This window comes from Panthera tigris, chromosome B1 (genome assembly GCF_018350195.1).
Source record: "Panthera tigris isolate Pti1 chromosome B1, P.tigris_Pti1_mat1.1, whole genome shotgun sequence".
Classification (NCBI taxonomy): domain Eukaryota; kingdom Metazoa; phylum Chordata; class Mammalia; order Carnivora; family Felidae; genus Panthera; species Panthera tigris.
In genome coordinates, this window is record NC_056663.1 from 72618674 (window position 1) to 72643672 (window position 24999).

At 36.9% G+C, this 24999-nt stretch overlaps 1 long non-coding RNA gene across 8 annotated transcripts in view; it reads right to left on the reverse strand.

Moving 5' to 3' along the window:
• The window catches only part of LOC122237937, a 108953-nt gene that overhangs the window by 59157 nt on the left and 24797 nt on the right, over nucleotides 1-24999 (reverse strand). For 6 of the 8 annotated variants that reach the window (XR_006216723.1, XR_006216728.1, XR_006216727.1 and 3 more), the window contains 4 exons: nucleotides 18482-18593; nucleotides 14858-14964; nucleotides 11358-11461; nucleotides 8975-9158 (listed from right to left, as the gene is read on the reverse strand). This is a non-coding gene — a long non-coding RNA (uncharacterized LOC122237937). Of the gene's footprint in view, nucleotides 1-8974; nucleotides 9159-11357; nucleotides 11462-14857; nucleotides 14965-18481; nucleotides 18597-24999 lie in introns of all 8 variants that reach the window. The other 2 variants (XR_006216722.1, XR_006216726.1) reach the window with 2 other exon arrangements.

The window sequence follows — 24999 nt, forward strand, 5'->3', positions numbered from 1 at the left end:
GAAATGAAGAAATGTGAAAGTGTCAAATTAATATTTAAAGTAGTATCAACAACCAAAAATATAGGCAATCAGTATGGCCTATACAAGTTTGCCATTATTTTTAAAGAAAATTTTTTTAACGTTTATTTATTTTTGAGACAGAGAGAGACAGAGCATGAACGGGGGAGGGTCAGAGAGAGGGAGACACAGAATCTGAAACAGGCCCCATGCTCTGAGCTGACAGCACAGAGCCCGATGCGGGGCTCGAACTCACGGACCGCGAGATCATGACCTGAGCCGAAGTTGGCCGCCTAACCGACTGAGCCACCCAGACGCCCCAGATCATTTATTTCTAAAGCTTATTCTCTCAGTTTATTGTTTAACCCAAAAACTATATATATATATATATATATGTGTGTGTGTGTGTGTGTGTGTGTGTATTTATATACACACACACATATATATGTGTATGTGTATATATATATGTGTATATATATACACATACACATATATATACACATATATATACACACATATATGTACATATATACATATATACATATATATGTGTATGTGTATATATATGTGTGTGTATATATACATACATATATATACACATATATATACATATATGTACATATATACATATATGTACATATATACATATATATGTGTATATATATGTGTATGTGTGTATACACACGCACACACACACACACACACACACATATATGTATATATATTTGGCCATTATCTATTTTCAGGCTTTTTCTAGACTTTTTACTCTCACCTTATAAAATTTTTGCTAATGTGCATCAGGATAAGGAATTGTATGGAACTATTTTATTCCAAGAGTTAACCGACATATTGAAGAATAAGTGCTTAGAATTATACATTCAACTCATGACAAATGAGGAAAAGGATTTGAAGATATCCACTGGGTTCCCTGTAAGTGAAGTTTAGCCCTTTGGAGTGATACAGTCTTGTAATTTTTGTTTTTGTTGTCATTTTCACCTAATTCATTCATCCATTTATTGCACTTAAAGATACTGTGCCAGTTACATGAGCTAGGCTACTCTTAGTGCCGGCAAGTTGGTCTGAATGGTAACAATAACCAGACCTCAGAGCTTAATTTTACATGAGAGAGTCAGTACAGGCATGATAAATAAATAGTATAATTGCAGGTAGTGATAAGTTTGTTTGTTTTTTATTTTTTTTAATGTTTATTTATTTTTGAGAGACAGACAGAGCATGAGCAGGAGAGGGCAGAAAGAGAGGGAGACACAGAATCCGTAACAGGTTCCAGGCTCTGAGCTGTCAGCACAGAGCCCGCCACAGGGCTCAAACTCATGAACCGTGAGATCATGACGTCAGCTGAAGTCAAACGCTTAATCAACTGAGCCACCCAGGCACCCCATAGTGGTAAGTTTTAATGATACAAAGAAGTAGAGTAACAGACTGGAGAACAACTAGGGCAGGTGCTATTTCATTTGTGGTGATAAAGACAGACCTCTCTGGGAAGGTCCCATCTGAGCTGATACCTAACTTATCAGAAGATGTCAGGATAGAGCTTTCCAGGAAAGACGTCAAGATAGAGCAGTATAAACGAGAGGTCTGGGCTTGTCAAGCTCAAGGAGCAGAAAAAAAGCCGTGAATGAGGGCTGAGAGGTAGAAGGTGAGGTCAGTGGGATGGACGGGTGCCACAGGTGAGGCTCTGTGGCCATGGAAGGAGCTTCTATTCTGGTCTAATGGCAGTGGGAAACCGCCATGGCAAGATCACACTGGTTGCTACGTGGAGACAAGATGCAGAGCATTGCAAAGAACTGTGACTCTGGGAAGTTAGAAGGCTTTTGCAATGATGTAAGGCAGAGAGGACAGTGATTTAGGTTGGAGTTTAGCACCGGACATGGTAAACTGTGGTCAGACCTGGAAGTAGCACTGATAGGGCTCTTTCGGAGGCTTAAAGAGGATTAATACTTCCTACATGCACTTTCGTTAAGAAGGAAACTAGTAGTAGCAAACAAAAAGCACCACTTACTTTTTCCTAAATGTGAATAATCTGATTTCTCTAAAAGCACTTTACTCATTGGCACGATTTAATCACAGAATATTAGAATTGGAAAAGATCACAGAGTAACATAATCTAATTATCTCTTTTTTGCTCTGGCTTGAATAGGCTACAATCGGGGAAAGCACAGAATGTTGGGAATATCAACAGTCGCCATTAATGCTTCCTGCTGTATTTTCAATAAAAATACTAATATACCAAGATGACAAATCATTTTTTAGGTTCACACAAAAAAAATTCATAATGGATAGGATTCCATTATAAAACATCGTCAGCGATGTCTTTCCTTCAATTTTGAATTGAATTTGGAGTCAGTGAAATTGTCTCTAGGTCAGATGTGGCTTATGAAAGAGAGGAGTCAGGGCTGACTCTAAGGGTTTTGGCCTTAGCAACTAGAAAAATAGATTTGCCCAACTGAGGGGAGGAGACTATTAAGAGGCACAGGTTTGGGGAGTGTGTGAGATTCAGGAACCTGGTTTTTAACAAGGCAGGTCTGAGGTACTAATGGGGCATCCAAGAGGAAATGTTGAGTAGGCAGGTGAACACAGGAATTTACTAGCTGAAAAAGGAGTTGTGGCTGGAAATATAAATATAGCTTTCAATAGTATTTAAAACTGAGATTAAAGATCATTTTGAGTATGGGCTCCTTAATGTTTTTGTGCCCTAAGTCCCCTAAGTTGGCCTCTTTCAAATGGCAACAAAATTTCAACATTAAGCCTACTGCTAAAGGGCACTTCAGAATCTCTTAAATTAATTAAAAATAAATATATAGTTTTCAGACTGGGTGGAAAGGCATTTTGGGGGACAAGTGGGAAATAAAAACATACTGAAGACTAGTTGATGATATTAACAATTCTCCAAGAGGCAAAAAATTATGCTGTTGTGGTTACGTAGGAGAATGTCCCAATTACCAGGAGATACATGCTGAAGTATTTAGAGCTGAAGTGTCTTATTGTCTACAACTCAAAGTTTCAAAGGGGCTCAGGGAAAAAAAGTGTGTGTGTTTGTGTAGAGAGAGAGAAAGAGACAAAGAGAAACAGAAAAAAAGAAAAAGACCGAAAACGTGGGAAAATGTTAATTAGTGAGTGTCCGTGAATGGCATAAGGATGTTCATTTTACAACTCTTTCAATTTTTCTATAGATTCAAAAATTTTCAAAATGAAAAGCTATGGAAAAATATTCCACAGAAATATATGAGACATACCTAAAACATGTTAAGTGATGGCTTTTACAGAATGAATAAAGAATTTTTAAAAAGAAAACTATACGAATTTCATATAAACAACTCAGAGCACCTGGATGTCTCAGTCGGTTAAGCGTCCGGCTTTAGCTCTGGTCACGATCTCATGGTTCATGAGTTCGAGCCCCACATCGGGCTCTGTGGTGACAGGGCAGAGCCTTCTTGGATTCTCTATCTCCCTCTCTCTTTGTCCCTCCCCACCGTCTCAAAAATAAACATTTGAAAAGCCCCTCAAAGTAAAAATGATTAAACGGTACAATCATTTTATATGCATCAAAAGTGTACTAAACAGTGACACATAACATTTCCATTGCCCCGTGGTCACACACTGAATAGTTCTTGAGCAGCCACACCTTCCTCTAGTCTTGTGTCCCACGAATCCATGGTCTCTAATCTGAATCGAATCTCGGTGTTGCTCTGAAATCAATCACTGACTTTCATCAGTCCCCAGTTTCTCCACTTGTCCAAAGGGGCATTTCCGATTTTCACCACCTTCACCTGTTCTATTACTCTCCTAGCAGATGGATTTATTTCCAACTTCAAAGAAAACAGAAATTCAGATAGGAAGCCCTTCACCTGCACGCTACCCAACAACAAAATCTGCACTTGCTCTGTGGTAGACACTGCCACTTGGCTGGTCCAACTGCCACTCCCAAGTCCTGCGTCCCTTGACTTCTCCAACCAGGAGGATAAGAAAATTTTATCAGCCTCCCCCACAGTGCTGGCCAATCAGACATAAGCAGAAGACTCCCAGAAACTTCTGGCAACACTTCCTGACTAAAGGACCAGGTGCAGCCAACATCGCCTCTGCCCACTCTTGTCTGGCCTTGATCACAGCCCTAGAGGAAAAGGCCAAGATGAATAAGGTGATGTCAAGCCCTCAGTGCTGACACCATTGACACAGAAGCCATGCCTGTGTTGTGCACCTCAAACCGATTCTCACGTGAGAAAACATAAACCTCTGCTTGAGTGAGGCACTATCAGCAGCTGAGGTTCTGTTGCCTGAATGGAAAGCATTCCTGACAATGAGCCCACCTCTTTTAAAAAGAGACCCCTTATCCAGTACTGTGCATCCCATCTTCTTCTTCCACCTTCCCAGAGACCTCTCTCTATTGATTGCACCCCCCTTCAGTACCTTCAACGTTTCTCTCTCCACTAATTGTTCTACATCGTCAGTGTCTAACACGCTCAAGTCTCTCCATATTAAATGAAAAATTAAAGTGTCCCCCAGCCTCCCATCTTCCTCTAGTGACTGCCTTATCTTTACCCTCCCTTTCACTAACATTCTTCTTAAAAGAGCTGTCTACACTCACTATCTCCCACTTCCTTCTTTCCTATTCATTCCTCAACTCGGGGCATCTGGCTTCGTCCCCGGCTTGACTGTGTTTGTGCCAAGGTCACCAACAGCACCCTCATTGCAAAATCCAATGGGAATTTTTCAGTTTTTATCTTACTTGACCTCCGTATAGCATTTGACACCATGACCATTCAATCCTTTTGGAAATACTTTCTTTCCTTGAATTTTTAAAAGCATTCTGTTCTAGTTTTTATTGCCTCTTCTGGGAGATCTCTGTAAGCTTATCTTAAAGGATAGTCATTTGCAAATCCCCTGCACATTGATATGAAATATATACACACACACACACACACACACACACACACACACACTGATGCCTCCTTGGTATCTTCTTGGCAGCCTAGATGTCTTGAAAAGTCCCACAGACTCCCCCAAACCTGCTTCTTGCCCCAGGGTCCTCCTCTGTGAGTGGCACCACCATCCACCCAGGGTCCAACCCAGAATGATCTTTCACGTCCTTCTCTCCTTGTTTCTCAAATCTAGTTAAACAGTAAGTCCTGGGAATTCAGCCTCATAGAGGTCTGTGATCCGCCCATTCTGCTTAGTCTTGCTAATCTTATCCCACATTAGGCCTCTCCTGGCATCGGTTTCCTAACCCCTCTTCCCCGAGCTGACCCCATGTCTGTGCTGCAGCTGAAGAGAACTTTAGTTTTTCCAGAACTGCCAACCTCTCTTTCACCTCTGGACTTTCACGCATGCTGTTTCCTCTGATTAGAATTTTTTTCACAAGGCTAAGTATCACTCCTAGGAATCTTTTGATTCTCAGTTTAAGTTGCCACTGCTCTGATATGCTTAGACTGGGTTGGGTGCTCCTGCTGTATTTTTCCACAACATCCTATACCCCTCACTATCATTGTTTTTGTTCTTTCTTAAGCTTATTTATTTTGAGAAAGAGAGAGAGAGAGAGAGAGAGAGAGAGCTCACATGAGCAGGGGAGGGGCAAAGAGGGAGGGAGGGAGAGAATCCCAAGCAGACTCTATATTGTCAGCATGGAGTCTGATTCAGGGCTCGGACTCATGAACCCTGAGATCATGACCTGAGCTGAAGCCAAGAGTGAGATGCTTGACCGAATGAGCCACCCAGGTGCCCCAACTCCTCACTGCCATTGTTTTTGTTTTCTTTTGCTCCATGAGGGCACATTTGATCTCTAATAACTTGTCTCTCCAGATTTCTCAATTAGATTGTAATGCCAGGATTCTGATTTTTATTTACACCAAGACAGCAATTCTTTTTAGAGCACTGGTGTTCATCAAAAATTGTGGGTTAAATCCCTGGAATGTTAAAGATTCCCATTTAGTTTTAAGGACCATTTACCCTACAATGAAAAAGGGACATAAATGCTGGAGTAAACAGTCATTAAAATGATTTTGGTAATCGCTAAAAATATTATTGGGATGGATATATCCACTCTAAAAGCAAGGAGGGATCCTCGGTCATCACTAAAGCATACAAATTGGTTATTGCCTATTACAATAAAAATTCCAAGAAAGAAATAAACAGAATATATATAAACCACTACCTAAATCTATATAGATTGCCCATAGTGAAAAGGGTGCAAAATGCATTCAAAAAAGTTTGACATGACATCGAAGTATACAATCTGATTACATGAAATCTAATCAATGCAATTAATGATCAGAGAAGCAGGGGCCAACCAAACTAAAAATGTAAAAGTAAGACCCTTATGCAACAGTGTTACAAGTAAACTCAGAATTAACAATGTGACATTATTGAAACATCCGGATTATTGCCAGGATTTACTGCAATTAATTTTATCTACTTAATATGCATGTGCTTCAGATTATAAAACCAAGAAGTTCATTTGTATGATGAACCAAAACACAGACTGACTGCAACTTTTCACACTTTTCCAACAATCTAATTGTCAACATAATACAATTTAACATACAAAATTCAGTCCAGATAAATTTTAGAGAGAGCTACCTATTCCTTGAGTCTAGGGACAAAATAGGTGTTTGTTTTTTTTTTTTCTTTTATACAAGCTATGTTCAGAAAACACAAGACCAAAGAACCATACTATCACATTTATTGCTAAAGGCAAAATATATTTCGGTACAATTCTGTGACTTTCCAAAAGAAAAGGCTGTCTATATACCAACATAGACAACATCCAAGAAAAAAAGATAAAGGCCAAAAGTTCAAGAAAAACTATACATTTCTTTTTCACCAATGAAGTTTTGATCATAAGATCGGATGATCTTAATATACAAATACCAATTGTATTTGGCTTGGGAATATGATTTGGGTCAAAATGGCTGGCAAAACTATTTTCCATATGACCTTCAAGTTCCATATTCATCTGCTTTAGGATTCAGATCTTTCCCTAAAGCCATTATATTGTTTCTTTACCGTCAGGACTTCATGTGCCTCTATTTGTTTTGATCTCTACCATTAAATTTTAAGTTCCCTGAATGCAGATTCTGAATCATATGTGGTGCTCATATCTCTTATCAAGCCCCACACAACATGGAGATTCACAAAAATAATTGAATTTTATTTCATTTGGAGTATCTGAAATGAAAACAAATGAATAAATCCCACATCACAAATTGTGGCACACTAGCTCTTAGACTCTGCCCTGGTCACACTGGGTGCCTGATTGCCTCAGAACAAATTATCTGATGGCCATACCTGTGTGAGGTGTCTTCTCTGGTTAAAGACTCCACTCCTCTGGCCACAGGAGTCGGCATACAAACCAAGCGTGGCTAATTAAAAAGGCCTTCGGAACTTTAGAAACTGATTCTGGGAGAGAAGAATTCTTTTCCTTTATGATTTCAGGATAGTTTGGATACAAGCCTTGGCTGCTTTTCCAGCTTCCCAAAGAAACTGGTCTTCATAGAATAACATAAAGACACAGAAAGGGGAGCAAGTGAGAGGCCAGAGGAGCTGGACACCCCTAAAGCTAACTGCACCCTTACTCTTCTCACATCTAGGTTGTAAGAGTCAACAAATATCATGGACTGACTTTGACTAGTTCATGTAAGGTTCTATCACTAGAAGCCAGAGTTCTAACTAGTTCAGGGACAGATTTGTATTACTGTAAGGATTCTTGGAATTCATGGCGTCCAAAATCCTCACGTTAAGTATTAGGAAGATGGATTAGTAGAGAGGTTAAATACCTTGCCTGAATTCTCACAATGAATTTGTAAGGACGCAGAAAACTGTGGCAGATTCTGCAGGTTGGCTCGTTCTCTCTCATTTTGACACCAACATTCCCCAGTCTTCTTGCAGTTGGGTGCAGGCAGGTGGCCTGAGTTCCTGGCAGGCAGAGGCATCTAGCCAGGACTTGGATGAGAAATGAGCAACGACAGGTGGCCGCTGCATGCCAGGAGCTTGTCTCTTCCGGAGAGCACAGTGGTGTGGCCAAGCGGTTCCTCTGAGACAATGAAGTAGGCTCACTGCCACTTAGTGTCCTACCTGCCCGGTGCCCTACAGGCTCCCTACAACCACTGTTTTTCTTTTTTCTTTTTAGTTGAAGTGTAGCTGACATATCGTATTAAATTAGTTTCAAGGGTACAGCAGTTATTCAACAATCAGATACATTATGAAATGCTCACCATGATAAGTGTATTACAACCTTCCCTATGCTGTACTTTGCATTCCTGTAACTTATTTATTTTATAACTATATTTGTAACTCTTCATCGCCCTCACCCGTTATCATCCCCCACCCCTTCCCCTTTGTCAACAACCACCAGTTTGTTCTCTGTATTTATAAGTCTGTTTCTCTCTTTTGTTGTTTGTTTCTTCATTTGTTTGGTTTTTAGATCCCACATATAAGTGAAATCGTATGCTATTTGTCTTTGTCTGGCTTATTTCACTTAGCATAATACCCTCACGGCCCACCCACCCATGTTGTCATGTATGGCAAGATTTCATTCTTTTTTATGGCTATTATTCCATTATATATACATATATATATATACATATATATGTATAATTAATAATATGCAATATATTAATTAATATAATATAATGTATTAATATATTAATGAATATAATGTATTGTATATTAATACATAATATATAAATAAATTAATTAATATAATATATTAATATATAATAATATAGAACATATTAATAATAATATATATATCATATCTTTTTTACCCATTCATGCATCGTTTGAAACCACTGTTTTTTGCCTGATTGTTTTGTTTTGTTTTTGACTGAGTGAGACCCAAAACTGGGTTCTATGGCTCTCGCAAGATTCTGGGAGCCACTAATATCCTTCAATAAATCTCTTTCCACTTAAACTAGCTAGAATTCTGTTTGAGACCAAGAAGCTTCACCTAAACAGAATTTGGTACCTTGAAATGGCGTGCTGCAATCTCAGATGTGGAACTGGGTTGCTGAAGATGGGCTTTGAGCAGTGAAGGCACAGATACTGAAAGCGGAAAGCTGGAAACTCTTAATAGGCGTGACGTAAAATTTTGTCGACCTGTCCCCATGTTGTGCCTCGGAAAAACAGACTATCGTGTGCCCTACTTTCCACTAGAAGAGAAAAAAAAAAAAAGGATGTAGAATGAGGACATTTAAGAGCAATCCCCAGAATTCCTAAACTCCTTCCCAAAGTTCATACCACTTCGAAATGGTTTTTGGTTGCCTCCATTTCCATAATGTGTTTCTTGTTTTAATTTTTTCCAGCTTTATTGAAATGGAACTGACATACAACATTGTATAAATTTAAGGTGGATAATATGATGATTTATGTCTATATTGTGAAGCGCTTACCACAATAAGGTTAGTTAGCACATCTTTCATTTCACATAATTACCATTTTGTTTTTGTTACGGTGGCGAGAATCTTAAGGTTCTACCCTCATAGCCATTTTGGAGTATACAATACAGTATTGTTAACTATAGTCACCATGTTGTATGTTAGATCCCTGGAACTTACTCGTACCATAGCTGAAAGTTTGTGCCCTTTGGCCAACATCTCCCCATTTCCCTCACACCTCAGCCCCTGACAGTCTTCATTTTAGTCTCTGTTTCTAGAAGTTCAGTGTTTTTAGATTTCACATATAAATGAAACCATTTAGTATTTGTCTGTCTCAATCTGAATTATTTCACTAATAATGCCCTCAAGGTCCATTCACAATGTTGCAAATGACAGGATTTCCTTTTTTATGGCCGAATAATACTCCATTCTGTATATATACCAACCACATTTTCTTCATCTATTCATCTGTTGATGGACACTTAGATGGTTTCCATGCCATGGCTATTGTAAATAATGCTGCAATGAGCATGGGAGGGTGCATATATCTCTTTGAGATAGGGATTTCATTTTGGAATATATAGCTAGAAGTGGCATTGCTGGATCATATGGTAGTTCTGGTTTTAATTTGTTGAAGAACCTCCGTACTGTTTTCTAGAGTGGCTGCAACAATATACATTCCCTCGTGCAACAGTGCACAAGGATTCCCTTTTTTTCTGTATCATTTGTTATCTCCTGTCTTTTTGATAATACCCATTCTAACAGGTGTGGGATAATACCTCATTGTGGTTTTGATTTGTATTTCTCTCATGTTAGTGATATTGAGCACCTTTTCATGTATTTATTGGCCATTTATATGTCATCTTTGGAAAATGTCTATTCAAGTCCTCTGCCCATTTTTTAATTGCACTGTTTTTTTTTATTGAGTTGTACAAGTTCCTTATATATTTTGAATATTACCCCCTTATCAGGAATATGACTTGCAAATAACTTCCCCCATTCCATAGATTGCCTTCTCATTTTGTTGATCATTTCCTTTCCTGTGCAGAAGCTTTTTAGTTTAATGTAGTCCCACTTACTGATTTTTGCTTTGTTTTAATTTTAAAATGTAAGTCTTGCCTAGTCAAAATTCATTTCCCCCTCCATTTTTAAACATTGGTAGAGAATGAGGAAAGAAGTGGAAATAGAACAGAACTTTTCCCCATGACACTAACATTTCTAGAATATTTTACTTCTCTTCTTGGAAGCCAAAGGAAGGTTCTTATTTTCTCTCATGTTCCCCACTTCACCTCTCTGCGCCTCAATTTCTCCATATGCAAAATGTAGGAATTCAAAGCGTTTCAAATGTAATGTGCCAATGAATGAATGAGCTCATTGCATTAGCAAAACTGAAGCCTTGAGAAGCCTGGTCCTGTGGTCACAGCAGGTCTATTTCACTTGTGAGAGGAGAGCAAGAGCAAGGGAGGAAAGAAATCCTGTATGCTTGGAGGTAGCATGGCACAGGTCGCCCTGAGACCTGTTCAGAGGGTACTAAGAAAGAAGAGACCGTTTTCTGGGGAAATGGGATCCTGATGTGGGGGAAATGGGACACAGGATGGGTGTGCTGCTTCGGCAGAGCAAACCCAAAATGAGCTTTACCAGGTTGCTTTGTTTGGGACTATAACCTAAATCCATCATTTGGCATACACATAATGGGCAAATATATGCCCATACTTAACATCACGATGTTTTAAAATTTTTGATAAACTTTAAGTAAGTATTATGAGAAAGGGCATATACGCAACAAATGTTTAAAGGTATTCAAAGGCAAAAGGGCTATGAATATGGCTTGACCATTGGCATACACTGCCAAGTTCAGAAGGGTCAAATAATGAATATTATAATTGATGTCAGTGATAAGAAAGTAAGAGGTTCTTACAGCTATACCTGTAAAATATATGTACATATTTTAACTGTAAAAATATGCATATTTACCCATTCCAGGCAGGCCCTGCTTGTGCAATTTCTCTTGAAAAAATTTCTAATGCCTTCTTCTGTTTATGATGTCCTGAAAGTCAAAGGACTACTTCTCCAGGACCCTATTAACAAAGAGTAGAAATTAACAGATGTCTACTGCAAAATATGAAACAAGCCTATATTTGCATACCATGAAAGAAGATATATTTCTGGACCATATAATTATCTCTGATTTGCATGATCACTATAAAGAGTTTATTATTATAGGTTTTCCCAATTATGCCATGCTTGTCCACAAAAATAAACACCTTATTAAACGATAACACTCTTGGTCCTCCATAAATTATTAATAATAAATTGTATCTTAGGAATATAACTTGACACATGGGAATGATAGCTTGAAAAAATCGCTAAAATTCTATTTGAAAAACCCCTTTAATTTTTTCCATTTTCTATCTCTTTTATTTAATTGAGGCCTATTACTTTCTTCACATGACAGATGATTTTAAATGATATGTGTATCATTGCTATAGTTCAATTCCTCTTAAAGGACATCTACATCATACATGATCTATAGCCATTGGACAGTTTATTATAGAATGAGTCAGTTATCCTAGTTTGAAACAGAGTTATAATACATAAATATATAAATAAACAATGTCTTACTTGAGACTTTTAAGGATTTAGCAATGACCTTCTCTGAAACGTGTGGTCATCTGAAAGGTCACTAGAAAGGAGTGGAAGTCTAAGGTCTAGTTCTGCCTGTTATTCTAAAGACCTGCTTGTCCTTCATTAAGTCAGTTCATTTCCCCACAACTTAATTTGCCTTTTTAGTCAAATGAAGATCATATCAGCTTCCTAACTACTTCACAGAGCTACTATGATGAAACAATATGGCATCAGATGTGAAACATTTCTTCAAGGACAAATACGAGACATAATTATTTTAATGACCAATAATTAAAGTAAACTTCTACTTTTCCCATTATGTTTACTATCAATTTCTCTGTCTAAAACCAACTTAATGAATCTGTTTGACAATTTAATTATGTGACTAAATTGAGCTTTATGGATACATCATGAAAAATACACACATGTACTGTTTTCAAGCAGCCTTTAATACAAAGCACCTTCCAAACAACAGATTAAAAGTTGGCTTTCAGATAGCAGCTACGCTGTGGTAAGCATAGCATCATGTATAGAGAAGGTGAATCACCATTTGCACACCTGAAACTAACATAACATTGTGTGTGGCCCATGCTCAAAAAAAATTAATAAAAACGAATCAATTAATTAAAAATGTTTTAAAGTTGGCTTTCACAATAACCTTTCATTTTAAGTTCTACATTCACTAATTCTAATTCAGTGAATTATATATGTCAGTTAAACCACCTAGCCACTCATAGAGCACATATTCCTAGGTAGAGTGAAATAACTACACTCTGACACCTGCTTCCTGCTTCTGGGTTTTATCAGGCACCTAAAATTTCCCATATAATTCTAAATAGTCCCTAAGTTTAAATCCCAACCTTACCACATGCTAGCCTACAAAATAAAACACAGGAGTTCCTGGCATTTGGGGAGTGGAGTGGGGCTTCATAAAATGAAATGAATAACAGACTGCAAAAATTATGCAACTAAGAATTCTCTAAAAATTTTGTCAAAATAAAATATTTGGCCAACATCTTGTTGAGCTTTCTATTTTGTACAAAAGAGAAAACTCCTAAATAGAGAAGAGTGTCAATAAAGATTGTAACACAGACAATTGAACCATACTATTTTAACATATCTGGGATTATAAGGAACAATATTATTTTTCTTTTTTAAAATTTAATAAATTATCTTTTTATGGCATTCAAGCTTTAATAATTCAGTTACAGAAGCTTTAGATCTTTTCCATTGATTCTACACTAAAATGAAACTCTTGCTCCTAGAGGTTAAAAGTGCAGAAGCTAGAACTGGACTGCAGGGAGTTCAAAATCTGGCCCTGCCCCTCATTAGCTGTTTGACCTGAGACAAATTATTCAACCTCTCTGCATCTGTTTCCTCATTTATAAAATAGAAATACTAACAGATCTACCTAAAAGTGTTGTTGTGAGGGCTAAATGAAAATACAAGTAGGGGCGCCTGGGTGGCTCGATGGGTTAAGCATCATACTCTTGATTTCGGGTCAGGTCATGATTTCATGGTCATTAGATCGAGTTCCATGCTCGGTGTGGAGCCTGCTTGGGATTCTCTTTCCCTCTCTCTCTCTGCTGCTTCTTCACTCGTGCTTGCTCTCGCTCTCTCTCTCTCTCTCTCTCAGAATAAATAAATAAACTTTTAAAAAAGAAAAAAATACAAGTAGAGCACTTGGAACAGTGCCCGCCACGCACTACCCTCTCAGTTAGTGTTACTGTGACGCTGTAATTGATGTTTCCCATACACTTTCCCATCTTTGATTAATACTTCTTAAGTGACAGAAGTCACTAGACACCAAGATATCTACAAATAATCCAGAATAATAATATGGTCAAACCTTTGTGAATAAGACTGTCAGAGTTAAAAAGTCCTAAAAAATTATTCAAAAGGGTTAAACTTGTAATTAGAAAGTTTATATAAGACACACCTATAATAGTGTTGCTTGGAATAAATATATGGATAGGGAAAGAAAGTTCCTAGGCAAGGTCTAATTAATTATCCATAATTTAATGAGACATTGACCATACTTCATTTTGTTTAATTTGGTCATTTACATTTTAAAAACTAATCTTGGTGCCTGGATGGCTCAGTCAGTTAAGCCTCTGACTTTGGCTCAGGTCATGATCTCATGGTTCGTGGGTTCGAGTCCCGCATCTGGTGAGCTTGCGCCTTGCCTCTCTCTGTCTGTCTCTCTCTCTGTCTCTCTCTTTCTCCCTTCCTCCCTCTTCCTGCCACTCCTTCACACCCTCTCTCTCTCAAAAAAAAAAATCTCAAAATGCCTTGTATTAGATTAATGCAATTGATTTTTAATGGGTGCTCACGATAGATTTTGACATACTTTATATGTTGAATGCTTTCAGTGTAAGCAAAAAACAATTCTGAATCTCTGATTCCTTTTCTAGGGAATAGCTAGAAATTTTCCAGCAAGAATGGAAGGAATATTATTTGTTTTTACTGCTAAGGAACAACATGTACTAACTAGCTAGAAGTTAAAAATTTAAATATTCATAGCTTTCTAAAAACTTTTTAAGAAAACCATATATGTGGCACCCAGAGAGCCTAACCATAACAGCTACACCATTAACGGTATAATGAGAAAGGAAATGAATAAAGTTTTGCCATAGGCATACAGAAATTTCAAATTGAATTAACGAGCTTGTTATAGAACAATCGATTAAAAACAATACACACTATAAAACAGAAGTAACCCAAAATTCATAGCCCATTAAAACTTAGCTAGGTTGGTCTTTATAATAAATGCTTTCATACATAAGTGATTAAGAATATTCAAAACCAATTCTTTTACACTGGAATAAGAAATCTTGTATTTTACTTACTCCATTTAAATTTGTTTCAGTTTATGTTCCATATGTTTCTTCATATCCTAAAATTTGAAGACGAACCCCACTCTAATTTTCCACACCAGCGTCTTCAAACATGAGTTCTGCAGCAAAGGATATGATAAAAATAAGCACGCGAGATTAAGAGGTGCAAACGTCCAGGTATAAACTAAGTAAGTCATGGAGATGAAAAGTTCAGCATGGGGAACAGAGGCAAAAATACCGTAATAATGTTGTACCATGACTACACTGAGGGTGGCGAACACTGCGTAACGTGCAGAATTGTTGGATGACTACGATGCACACCTGAAACTAATGTAACATTGTCAACTATACTTCAGTAATTATAAATAAATAAATAAATAAATAAATAAATAAATAAATAAATAAAGTGAAAACAAGCATTACCAGATTCCAGCCAAATACTGTTTCTGGTGGAACCGTCTGAGCCTGCCGATAGCGAGCTGGCTCCATGATAAAAAAGGGAGGTTGGCACGTGCTCAAGGACCAAATGCGATTTTTTTTTTTCTCTTAAAATCAGAATCATTAAAAGAGAAGGAAAAGAAAAAAGTATTCATGAATTTACAGTGGATCCATTCCAACATTCCCTTAGTTTTCGTTCTTGATCAAGGTCACCCATTTTTGGATGTCAACAACAATTACAGCGAAAGCCCTAGGGCAATCTGGGGCCTTTAAGTCTATCAAGTCACTCTTGAATATAGCATTAGCTTCAAACCACAACATTTGATATGTTCATAGCCTCAATGTCTTTTATTTTCTAAACAGTCTAATGTCGAAGATTTTCTCCTTGATACAATAATTACACGTGCAAATACTTTTTTTTTTTTTAAGTTTATGCATTTATTTTGGGAGACAGGGAGAGCACACGTGTGAGCACAAACAGGGGAGGGACAGAGAAGGAGAGACAGAATCCCAAGCGCAGAGCCTGATGCCGGGCTCAAACTCACGAACCCCTGAGATCATGACCTGAGCCAAAGCACTTAACGGACTGCACCACTCTGGCACCACAGGGTACGAGTACTTTTGACATTTCTTAGAGACTAGAGTTTTGGGGTTTGGTTGTTTTTGAAAGTTTTGTTATTAATTTGGTGTATTGAACATATGATCAAAGAATGTGGTCTATAAAATTGCTACTTTCTGAAACAGATTAAGGTAGCTTTGAGGATGCTTAAAAACAAGGTACATACTTGTCTTGTGTGGGGGAGAATGTTCTGTCTGTAGCTTTTAATTCAACTTTTGTATTATCCCAATATTCTGTGTTCTTTTTAATCATTTATTTAATAATAAATAATAAATAAAAATAAATAATCATTATCATTTAACTCAATAAATATGAAGATCTGTTAAAATCTTCCGTGGCAATTGTATATCTCTTTCTCTTTAGGTATCTAAAGAGACGTAAATGTCTTAATGCTTTGTTATTTAGCACATGAAAGGGCATGACCACATTATCTTCATTGTGAATGATACATTTTATGCCATTTGAATCCTACCTTACTGTCAATATCATTTCCCTCTTATTTTTTCCCTTCTCATTCTCCCCTACCTTCTCCTTGTCCTTCTTTTTCTTATTCCTTGCTTACTGATTCTTCCAACTTTCTTGCATTGTTTGGTTTCACTGTGCATCATAACACTTAGTTGAACTTTGATTTTAATCTATTCTAAGAGACTTTATCTTTTAATTGAGCAGTCTACGGCATTTACATTTATTTGCACAACTGTGATTTTGACTTAACTTTTAAAATACTGTTTTACACTTCCCGTTTTAACGTTTGCTTTATTTTCTGATTTTTGGAATAGTCATTCATTCATTCAACAATATTTACTGAATAATATGTGCCAGATATTGTGACATATAACTGTGTTTTCATGCCTTTTATCTTATGTAGGTGCCTAAGAAGGCACCCATCATTCAGGTTGCCTTGTTCAAACATCACTTAATAAAACCTTCCTTGGGGCACCCGAGTGGCTCAGTCGGTGAAGCATCCGGGTCTTGGCTCTTCACTTCAGCTCAGGTCATAATCTCACAGTTCGTGAGTTCAAGCCCTGCGTTATGCTCTGCGCTTGCAGTGAGGAGCCTGCTTGGGATTCTCTCTCTCTGCCCTTCCCCGACTGGTGTGCTCTGTCTCTCTCTCTCAAAATAAATAAATAAACTTTAGGGGCGGCTGGGTGGCTCAGTCAGTTAAGCGTCCGACTTCGGCTCAGGTCATGATCTCACGGTCCGTGAGTTCAAGCCCCACGTCAGGCTCTGTGCTGACCGCTCAGAGCCTGGAGCCTGTTTCAGATTCCGTGTCTCCCTCTCTCTCTGACCCTCCCTCCGTTCATGCTCTGTCTCTCTCTGTCTCAAAAATAAATAAACGTTAAAAAAAATTAAAAAATAAATAAATAAACTTTAAAAAAATAAAAAAATAAAATAAAACCTTCCTTAACTGCCAAATCGAAATTATGCTTCTTTGTTATTCTTTTTCATAATACCCTTTAATATTTCTTCAAAGTACTTTTCAATTCTTTATTTGTGGGTTATTAGTTTAATGTCTATCCATATTACTAAACACCATGAGGATAGCTACCTTGTCTGTCCTGCTCACAGCTATATACCCAGGGCCCAGAAGTCACTGCTATGTAGTAAGGGACTCATATGTTGAAAGAGAGAACTAGTTAACTAATTAATTATATAGATAGCCTTAAAAATGCAGATTGTAATTATCTTAAATTTTAATTAAAAACACTTTAATTCAAGAGAGAGAGAGTGAGTGGGGGAGAGGGGCAGGAGAAGAGAGAGAGAGAGAGAGGGAAATAGAGAGATAGAGAGAGAGAGAGAGAGAGAGAGAGAGAGAGAGAGAATCTCCATGCTCAGCACTGAGGCCAACATGGGGCTCAATCCCATGACCCTGGGATCAGGACCTGAGCTAAAATCAAGAGTCAGATGCTTAGCTGACTAAGCCACCCATGCACCCCAAATCTTTAATTTAAAAACACTCTAACTTTCTGCTAAGGGATCACAGGTTATTTTCACTCAGTTTCCTGTTTATGTTGTTTTTTACTTTTAAATGTTTTTGATCACCACTATTGATAAAAATGAAATAATTTGGGGGTACTTACATGGTAGGAAGCATCACTAGTGTAAATAACATGTAAATGATTTGGTTCTAGCATCAAAAATTTTATAAAAATTGTTAAATAATTAAGTTTGGCCACAAAATTATAATATTTCTTTATTTGGATATGTTTAAAGAGAAATTTCTAGGACAAATGAAGTTTCCTCCAGAGACAAAAACAGGCAGATGTACCATTTGACCTGTCAAAGGGTCTGTTGCTTTGATTCTATCACCTGTTATCTTTCTAAACATCATCTCTAGGTTAAGAGAAAGAAGCTAATATCCATAAAACCTTACTAAAACTTGTTTATCTGAGCATACTAAACTACAAAACTGTTGGGGCAGGTCACTCTCCACTTAATACATAACGTGATGAGTGAATATATAGACACATTAGGGGAAAACGTTAAGTCATTATAATAACGATCCTTGTGAAATAATCTGATCGCTAATGTGCTTTAAAATAGACTGGAAAACCCATCATTTTGTTTCATGTGCAAACCTTTTCAAAAAACTTTCAGCTATTCTCCTTCCCTTTTTAGTTGCTTTTTGGACCTTCCATTGTGCAGACAGAAGTTGCTCTGAAATCATCATGGTAACAAGCACTTGCTTACCTGCTAAGACAAGGTTATAAATATAAACAATGATATTAATCTATGCCAACAATAATATGCCCTAGAATGGGTCACATAACTATTATCGGAAACAATTGTATCTATTCTGAGTGCATACATAAATAAGGTTATCTTTTCTAATATGAAATAATGACCTTCATAGAAGTCAAGTGAAAGCTTTAATAAATTAGGGGGGGGGTATAAGATTACATTTTTGAATTTAGAGAAATATTTTTGGGGCTTTAAAGTTTATTTCTGTTAAGCTTCCAATCAAGCTTTTTCTTCTACATGGACAGAGACTTTGGAAATACTCTACTGGAAACAATCTAAATGTCAAACAAGAAAGGAATATTTAAATACACTACAATAGGGACGCCTGGGTGGCTCAGTCCGTTAAGCATCTGACTTCGGCCCAGGTCATGATCTTACAGCTCATGGGTTTGAGTCCTGTATTGGGCTCTCAGCCGACAGCCTGGAGCCTGGAGCCTGCTTTGGATTCTGTGTCTCCCTCTCTCTCTGCCCCTCCCTCCTCTCACTCTGTCTCTCAAAAATAAATAATAAACGTTAAAAAAAGTAAAAATAAATATACAATATGATACACACAGATAATGGAATGCTATAGAGCACTTTTGAAATAATGTAAGAAAGTAAATAAAAAAAACGGTAAAAAGTAAAATTAATTATGATGAAATGCTCCTAATGTTATATTTAAAAAAGAGGCAAAAACGGTATACAATATAATCTGTGTTCAAGTTTGCATGTGACTGCCACTCCTTTTTATGTCAGTTTGAATTACATTTCTGTCACTTGCAATAAAAAAATCCTAAATAGTACACATGTAGATTATTAATTAAAAAATTAATGTAAAAACTAAGCTGACACTTTGTATTTTTCTTTTTTTCTTTTTTTTTTAAGTAGGCCCAGCATGGAACCCAACGCGGGGCTTGAACTCACTACCCTGAGATCAAGACCTGAGCTGAGATCATGAGTCAGACACTTAACTGGCTGGGCCATCCGGGTGCCCCCAAATTTGACACTTTTATTTTTAGAGGTTGTATCACTTTGTAGCTTTCAGAGTTTATTTGAAAGCAAGAAGATAAAAAAGCATGTATGCCTAAATTTTATGTTTTCTGTCATGGACATATCACAGTTTTGGACATACCATATCAAAAAACGAAACATTATTTTTAATATACAGATATATATTCTCTATATTGATACTTCAATACCTACTCCACAGCCCTTCTCTATGATGTTTTATAATCGTGGTGCCACCATACACAACTAGCTTTGTACAGATAATGATTACCCTAAATCTAAGGAATTTCAATATTATAAATGTAAGTTTTAGAGTTTACATATACCAATTAGTCTTAACTAATATCGAGAAATCAAAGATAGTCGTGGGCTTATCTCTCCACCATGTTTTCTGCCTACTTTCTACAGGAAATCATAACTTTATCCCTAACTAAATCACCCTATCATACAGAGGGAAATTTATGTGCTTTCCACCTGACCTCTAAACAAATAACAAAATAACACAAGAGAAAAGACCTTATATAGTTGACCCTTGAACAACACAGGGGTTAGGAGCACTGATTCCCTACGCAATCAAAAATCCACGTATAATTTTTGACTCCCCCCAAAATAAACTACTAATAGCCTACTAAAGCCTTACTAATAAAATAATCAATTACCACATATTTTGTACGTTATATGTGTTATATACTGTATTCTTACAATAAATAAAGCTAAAGAAAATATCATTAAGAATATTATAAGCAATAGAAAATATACAGTACTGTACTATATTCATCGGAAAAAATCCATGTGTAAGTGGACCAGTGCAGTTCAAACCCATGTTGTTGAAGGATCAGCTGTAAAAGGAAGAAGGAAGAGACCTTTTGCTCCTTGAACCTACACTACCTTCAATACCTAAACACTGGAGAGAAAAACAGGATCACTTATTTTAATATGAAAACTGTTCATTACTTTTCATTAAAAGCTGTTTTTAATAAATGAGCTAAAAAGTTAAAGAAAGGAATGTATTACAAATTCCCTTAAAATGAGTAACAACTTACTTTAACTTGCTATCCATGTAAAAAAAAATGGTTTTTAATGTTTATTTATTTTTGAGAGAGAGAGAGAGAGACAGAATGTGAGTGGGGTGAGGGGCAGAGACAGAGGGAGACACAGAATCCAAAGCAGGTTCCAGGCTATGAGCTGTCAGCCCAGATGTCGATGCGGGGCTCGAAATCACAAGCTGTGAGATCATAACCTGGGCTGAAGTCAGATGTTTAACAAACTGAGCCACCCAGGTGCCCCTAACTTGCTATCCATTTAAACTATGTCACTGACAAGATCACAACAGGTCCTTCAAGCTTCTGAGTACATCCTTGTGAAATGGAAAGATCTTTATTTTCCTCACCAATGATATTGTCGTTGCTAAGTGAAGTGTCAGGAAAGAGGGACTAATTACAGCTTAATACAGTTCACATTCTGATCTTATAAATGCAATTGTGCGCTACTTTATACATATCTATGTCCATTAAGTATAATCTCTCTCTGAACTAAACTACATCTAAAACATTATTCAGGATGAATAAATTACGGTCTGAGAATAAAGTGGGCGTTAATAAGAATTGATTCTAAGCAAGGAGATGCATATCAGTGGATAAATAATATAAATGCTTGCATTATTTGGTAAATGTAATAGATGTATAGTTTTTTTGCAAACAATAGGAAATTTTCAAGAGAAGCAAAAGTCTCAGTTACTATCTTTATATCACTGAGAGCAGTCTGAAAGTTGTACACCTAACTTATTTAGCAATATTATGCAACAAATACAAAGAAATAAACTCTTTAAATTCTCAAAACAAAGATTATAGAAGTATTACAGCATAATCACACTTTTATCTTTAGCATTCATTTGACCAAACAAAATATTTCGTTCTTGGGAGCACAAACTTGTTGCAAGAGAAAGGACTTGAAAGTCTTGGAGACCCGGATTTAATTCCCCAGTTTAGCTGTGTCTTCTCAGGCAAGTTACGCAACCTCTCTGTCTCCCTTTCCTGTTGTGCAAAATGCATAAGATAACTACTTAGGGAAGAGAGTTGCTAAGATTAAATACCTCCAAGGAGACTATCTCATACCATAGCAGTTATAAACAATAGCTAGTGCTCCCTTAATTTTCCTCTTCCTTTCCCAAATAACTGTTCAAAAACCATGTATATTTTGAACTGAATTTCCAGCTACAAACTATTCAAAGTGAAAGACATTATAGCTGATTCATATTCTAAAATATGAAATAGATCCTTGAAAGTCCCTCATATCTAAATGATTTGAAGCAGTATTATTTCAATAAGTTCGATAAAGTTCTCTCGCAATTTGTTATATTTTATGACCCTCTTAGCCTCATCTTTAAACACATATACAAGTGCTGGTTTAAAATCAAGATCCTGGTCAGGGCACCTGGATGGCTCAGTTAAGCCTCCGACTTCAGCTCAGGTCATGATCTCACAGTCGTGGATTTGAGCCCCACGTTGGGCTCTGTACTGACAGCTCAGAGCCTGGAGTCTGCTTCCAATTCTGTGTCTCCCTCTCTGTCCCTTCCCCACTCGTGCTCTGTCTCTGTCTCTCAAAAATAAATAAACGTTAAAAATTTTTTTTTTTAAATCAAGATGCTGGTCAAACAGAACTATAACTGAACCTCTTAATTCATGCATATAATGTAAGTAAACAGCATGCAGTACAATAAAGTCAGCAAAGTAAACACTGGAAAGAGATAGTCGGCCTTGTTGTCTCTGTTAAACATGTCCAAGCACTGCATCTAAAAATATTTGAAAAATCTGCCTATTTTCCATCTGTTATATTTCTCAGAGGATAACTGAAAGTTCATGTGAAAGTTCACTGCAAGTTCAAATATGTCATATCAGGTCATTTGCAGGGTAAAGGTTCACTGGGAGTTTATTATTATTTTTTTAAAGATTGAAGTGGAAAAAGAATATGTATACTAATTGAAGCTATTTTATATTGCATTATGACCACTGCGTGTTTAAGTATCATAAATAAAAAGTATAAATTTTAAAAGGCCATGTGCAATGCTTAATGGCAACAGCAACCATTATAAGGAAGGTGTCTAAGATAGTATCCTTGGAACTGTTCTTAGAGAAGAAGCTATAGAACAGTTTTGGTTGTTCTAGGTATAATAGTTGCTATATTTATATTGTATTGAATACTTTGTTTATTTTTTTTAATTTTTTTTTTATTAACGTTTATTTATTTTTGAGACTGAGAGAGACAGAGCATGAACGGGGGAGGGTCAGAGAGAGGGAGACACAGAATCCGAAACAGGCTCCAGGCTCCGAGCTGTCAGCACAGAGCCCGACACGGGGCTCGAACTCACAGACTGTGAGATCGTGACCTGAGCTGAAGTCGGCTGCTCAACCGACTGAGCCACTCAGGCGCCCCTTGAATACTTTGTTTAAACAATATATTTAAAAACAGTATATAGAGACAAAAAAGAGAGAAATATCGAAATAATAAATAAATATAATCTTACTATTTACCTGAATAGGGATGATTTTTAATTTGTAATTGCTTTTCGGGCTGTTTACAGCAAAAGCAGGAAGCCAAGAGAAATATGTTTCATTTGGAACAAACTGACTAAAGCATTGACAACATCGAAATCAAATAGACATTAATCAATATTATCTGAATTGCTGAAGCAAAAATTGCTTTTTGATAAAACCTTCATATTTAAAAAAATACTTAGAAAATAATTTTCAGAAAAAGTCACAACGAACATATATATGTGTTCAAATATATACATATATATATTTGTGTATATATATATATATATATATATATATATATATATATAAAATTTAGGACATAACCTTTGGGTTCACCAATTAAAAAAATGTTTCTTTCTCTAAAGCACTGGTACATGTTAGAGTTCAGCAAAGGATTCCAAATATATTGAGTAAAGGCACATTCCATGCTTTCTCAATTTCTCCTGTCAAATGTATGTCCTCAGCTTCACAATATAACTTTCAGGCCATAATTTGCTTCTTAAAATGAAAAGCATATTTGTTTCTCTCCAGCATGTCCATATTTTCTTCATGACGTATTGCCAATTGGTTTTAATGGACCATAGCATTCAGCCATAGCATTAAAATATAGTGTTTTTAATTTCATTAACGTATGTATATATTTATTTTTTTTAGCTGTTAAAGGGAAGATAATTCTGAGTAAGACGGAAAGATGAGGAAATGGTTGAGAAATGACTGTAATAGGGGCCGAGGCAGGTCACTGACTTCCTTGACTACTTTCTCTTACTGTCTGGCACTCTCTACTCACAGCTTCCCACCTTACAAGTTGTTTTCTTCCTCCCACACTCTCTGGATTTGATGGGTAAGAATTTGAACTATACTCTCTCCACGATCCTCAACTTTCCCCTTGTCCTTGCATTCCCTAGATGCCCTGATTGTCCCAGTACTGTTCTCTTCACACTCAAAGGCACCGCATCCATTCCCATGACTTCAACCATCACCTCTCTTGGACTGTCAAGAAAATCTTCGCCTTTTCCTCACAACCCCCAAGCTACTTCCAATTGCTGATATGTTCCATACACACCAAAAACTAAGTAAAATCCTGCTTCTTCCTGTTACTACCATTATTGCTATTATTACTACCATGCCATCACTGCTACTGCTGCCTCACTACTATTAATACTACCATTATCACTCTTTCTCCTGGGTGCCATTTACTTACACGTTTACCGTGTGTCAGACACTGGATTCAGCCCTGACCAACAGCAACCTATTTATAGTAATCTCTACAACAATCCTATGGGTAGGTATTATTACCCTTATTTTATACTCATGGAACTCAACAAGACTCAGGACTACACCACCTTAAGTGAGAGGTGCAACACACGTTCAGATAAAATAGGTTCAGATAGGTGCTTCTATTCTCGTGTTAACGCAACTTATCTTTTATTAGTCTCCAAATATTTGGTGAACATCGAAGTGTAAGACAATAAGATAATGAACATTTTATTGAAAAGTTACTATTCATTTTTGGTACTGTTTTAAGTGCTTTATTCACTCATCTTCCATAATAATCCATTCAGAGTAGATATTACCATTTTCCTTACTCTGCAGATGAGTGACATTGAGGAACATAAAGGTTGAGTAACTTGTCCCATCTCACAGAGCTAATAAGTGGTAGAACCAGGATTCTAGGCAATATCTCTAAAGTTCATGCTTTCTCATTGTTATTCTGGGCTGAATGGTGCATCTGATAAATCTGTAGGAATGCAAAGATCCACGCCCTCAGAGAGTTTATAATTTGGTTGAAAAGACAAAACCAAGATGATAAAATCTAAGAAGCCAGATTTCTT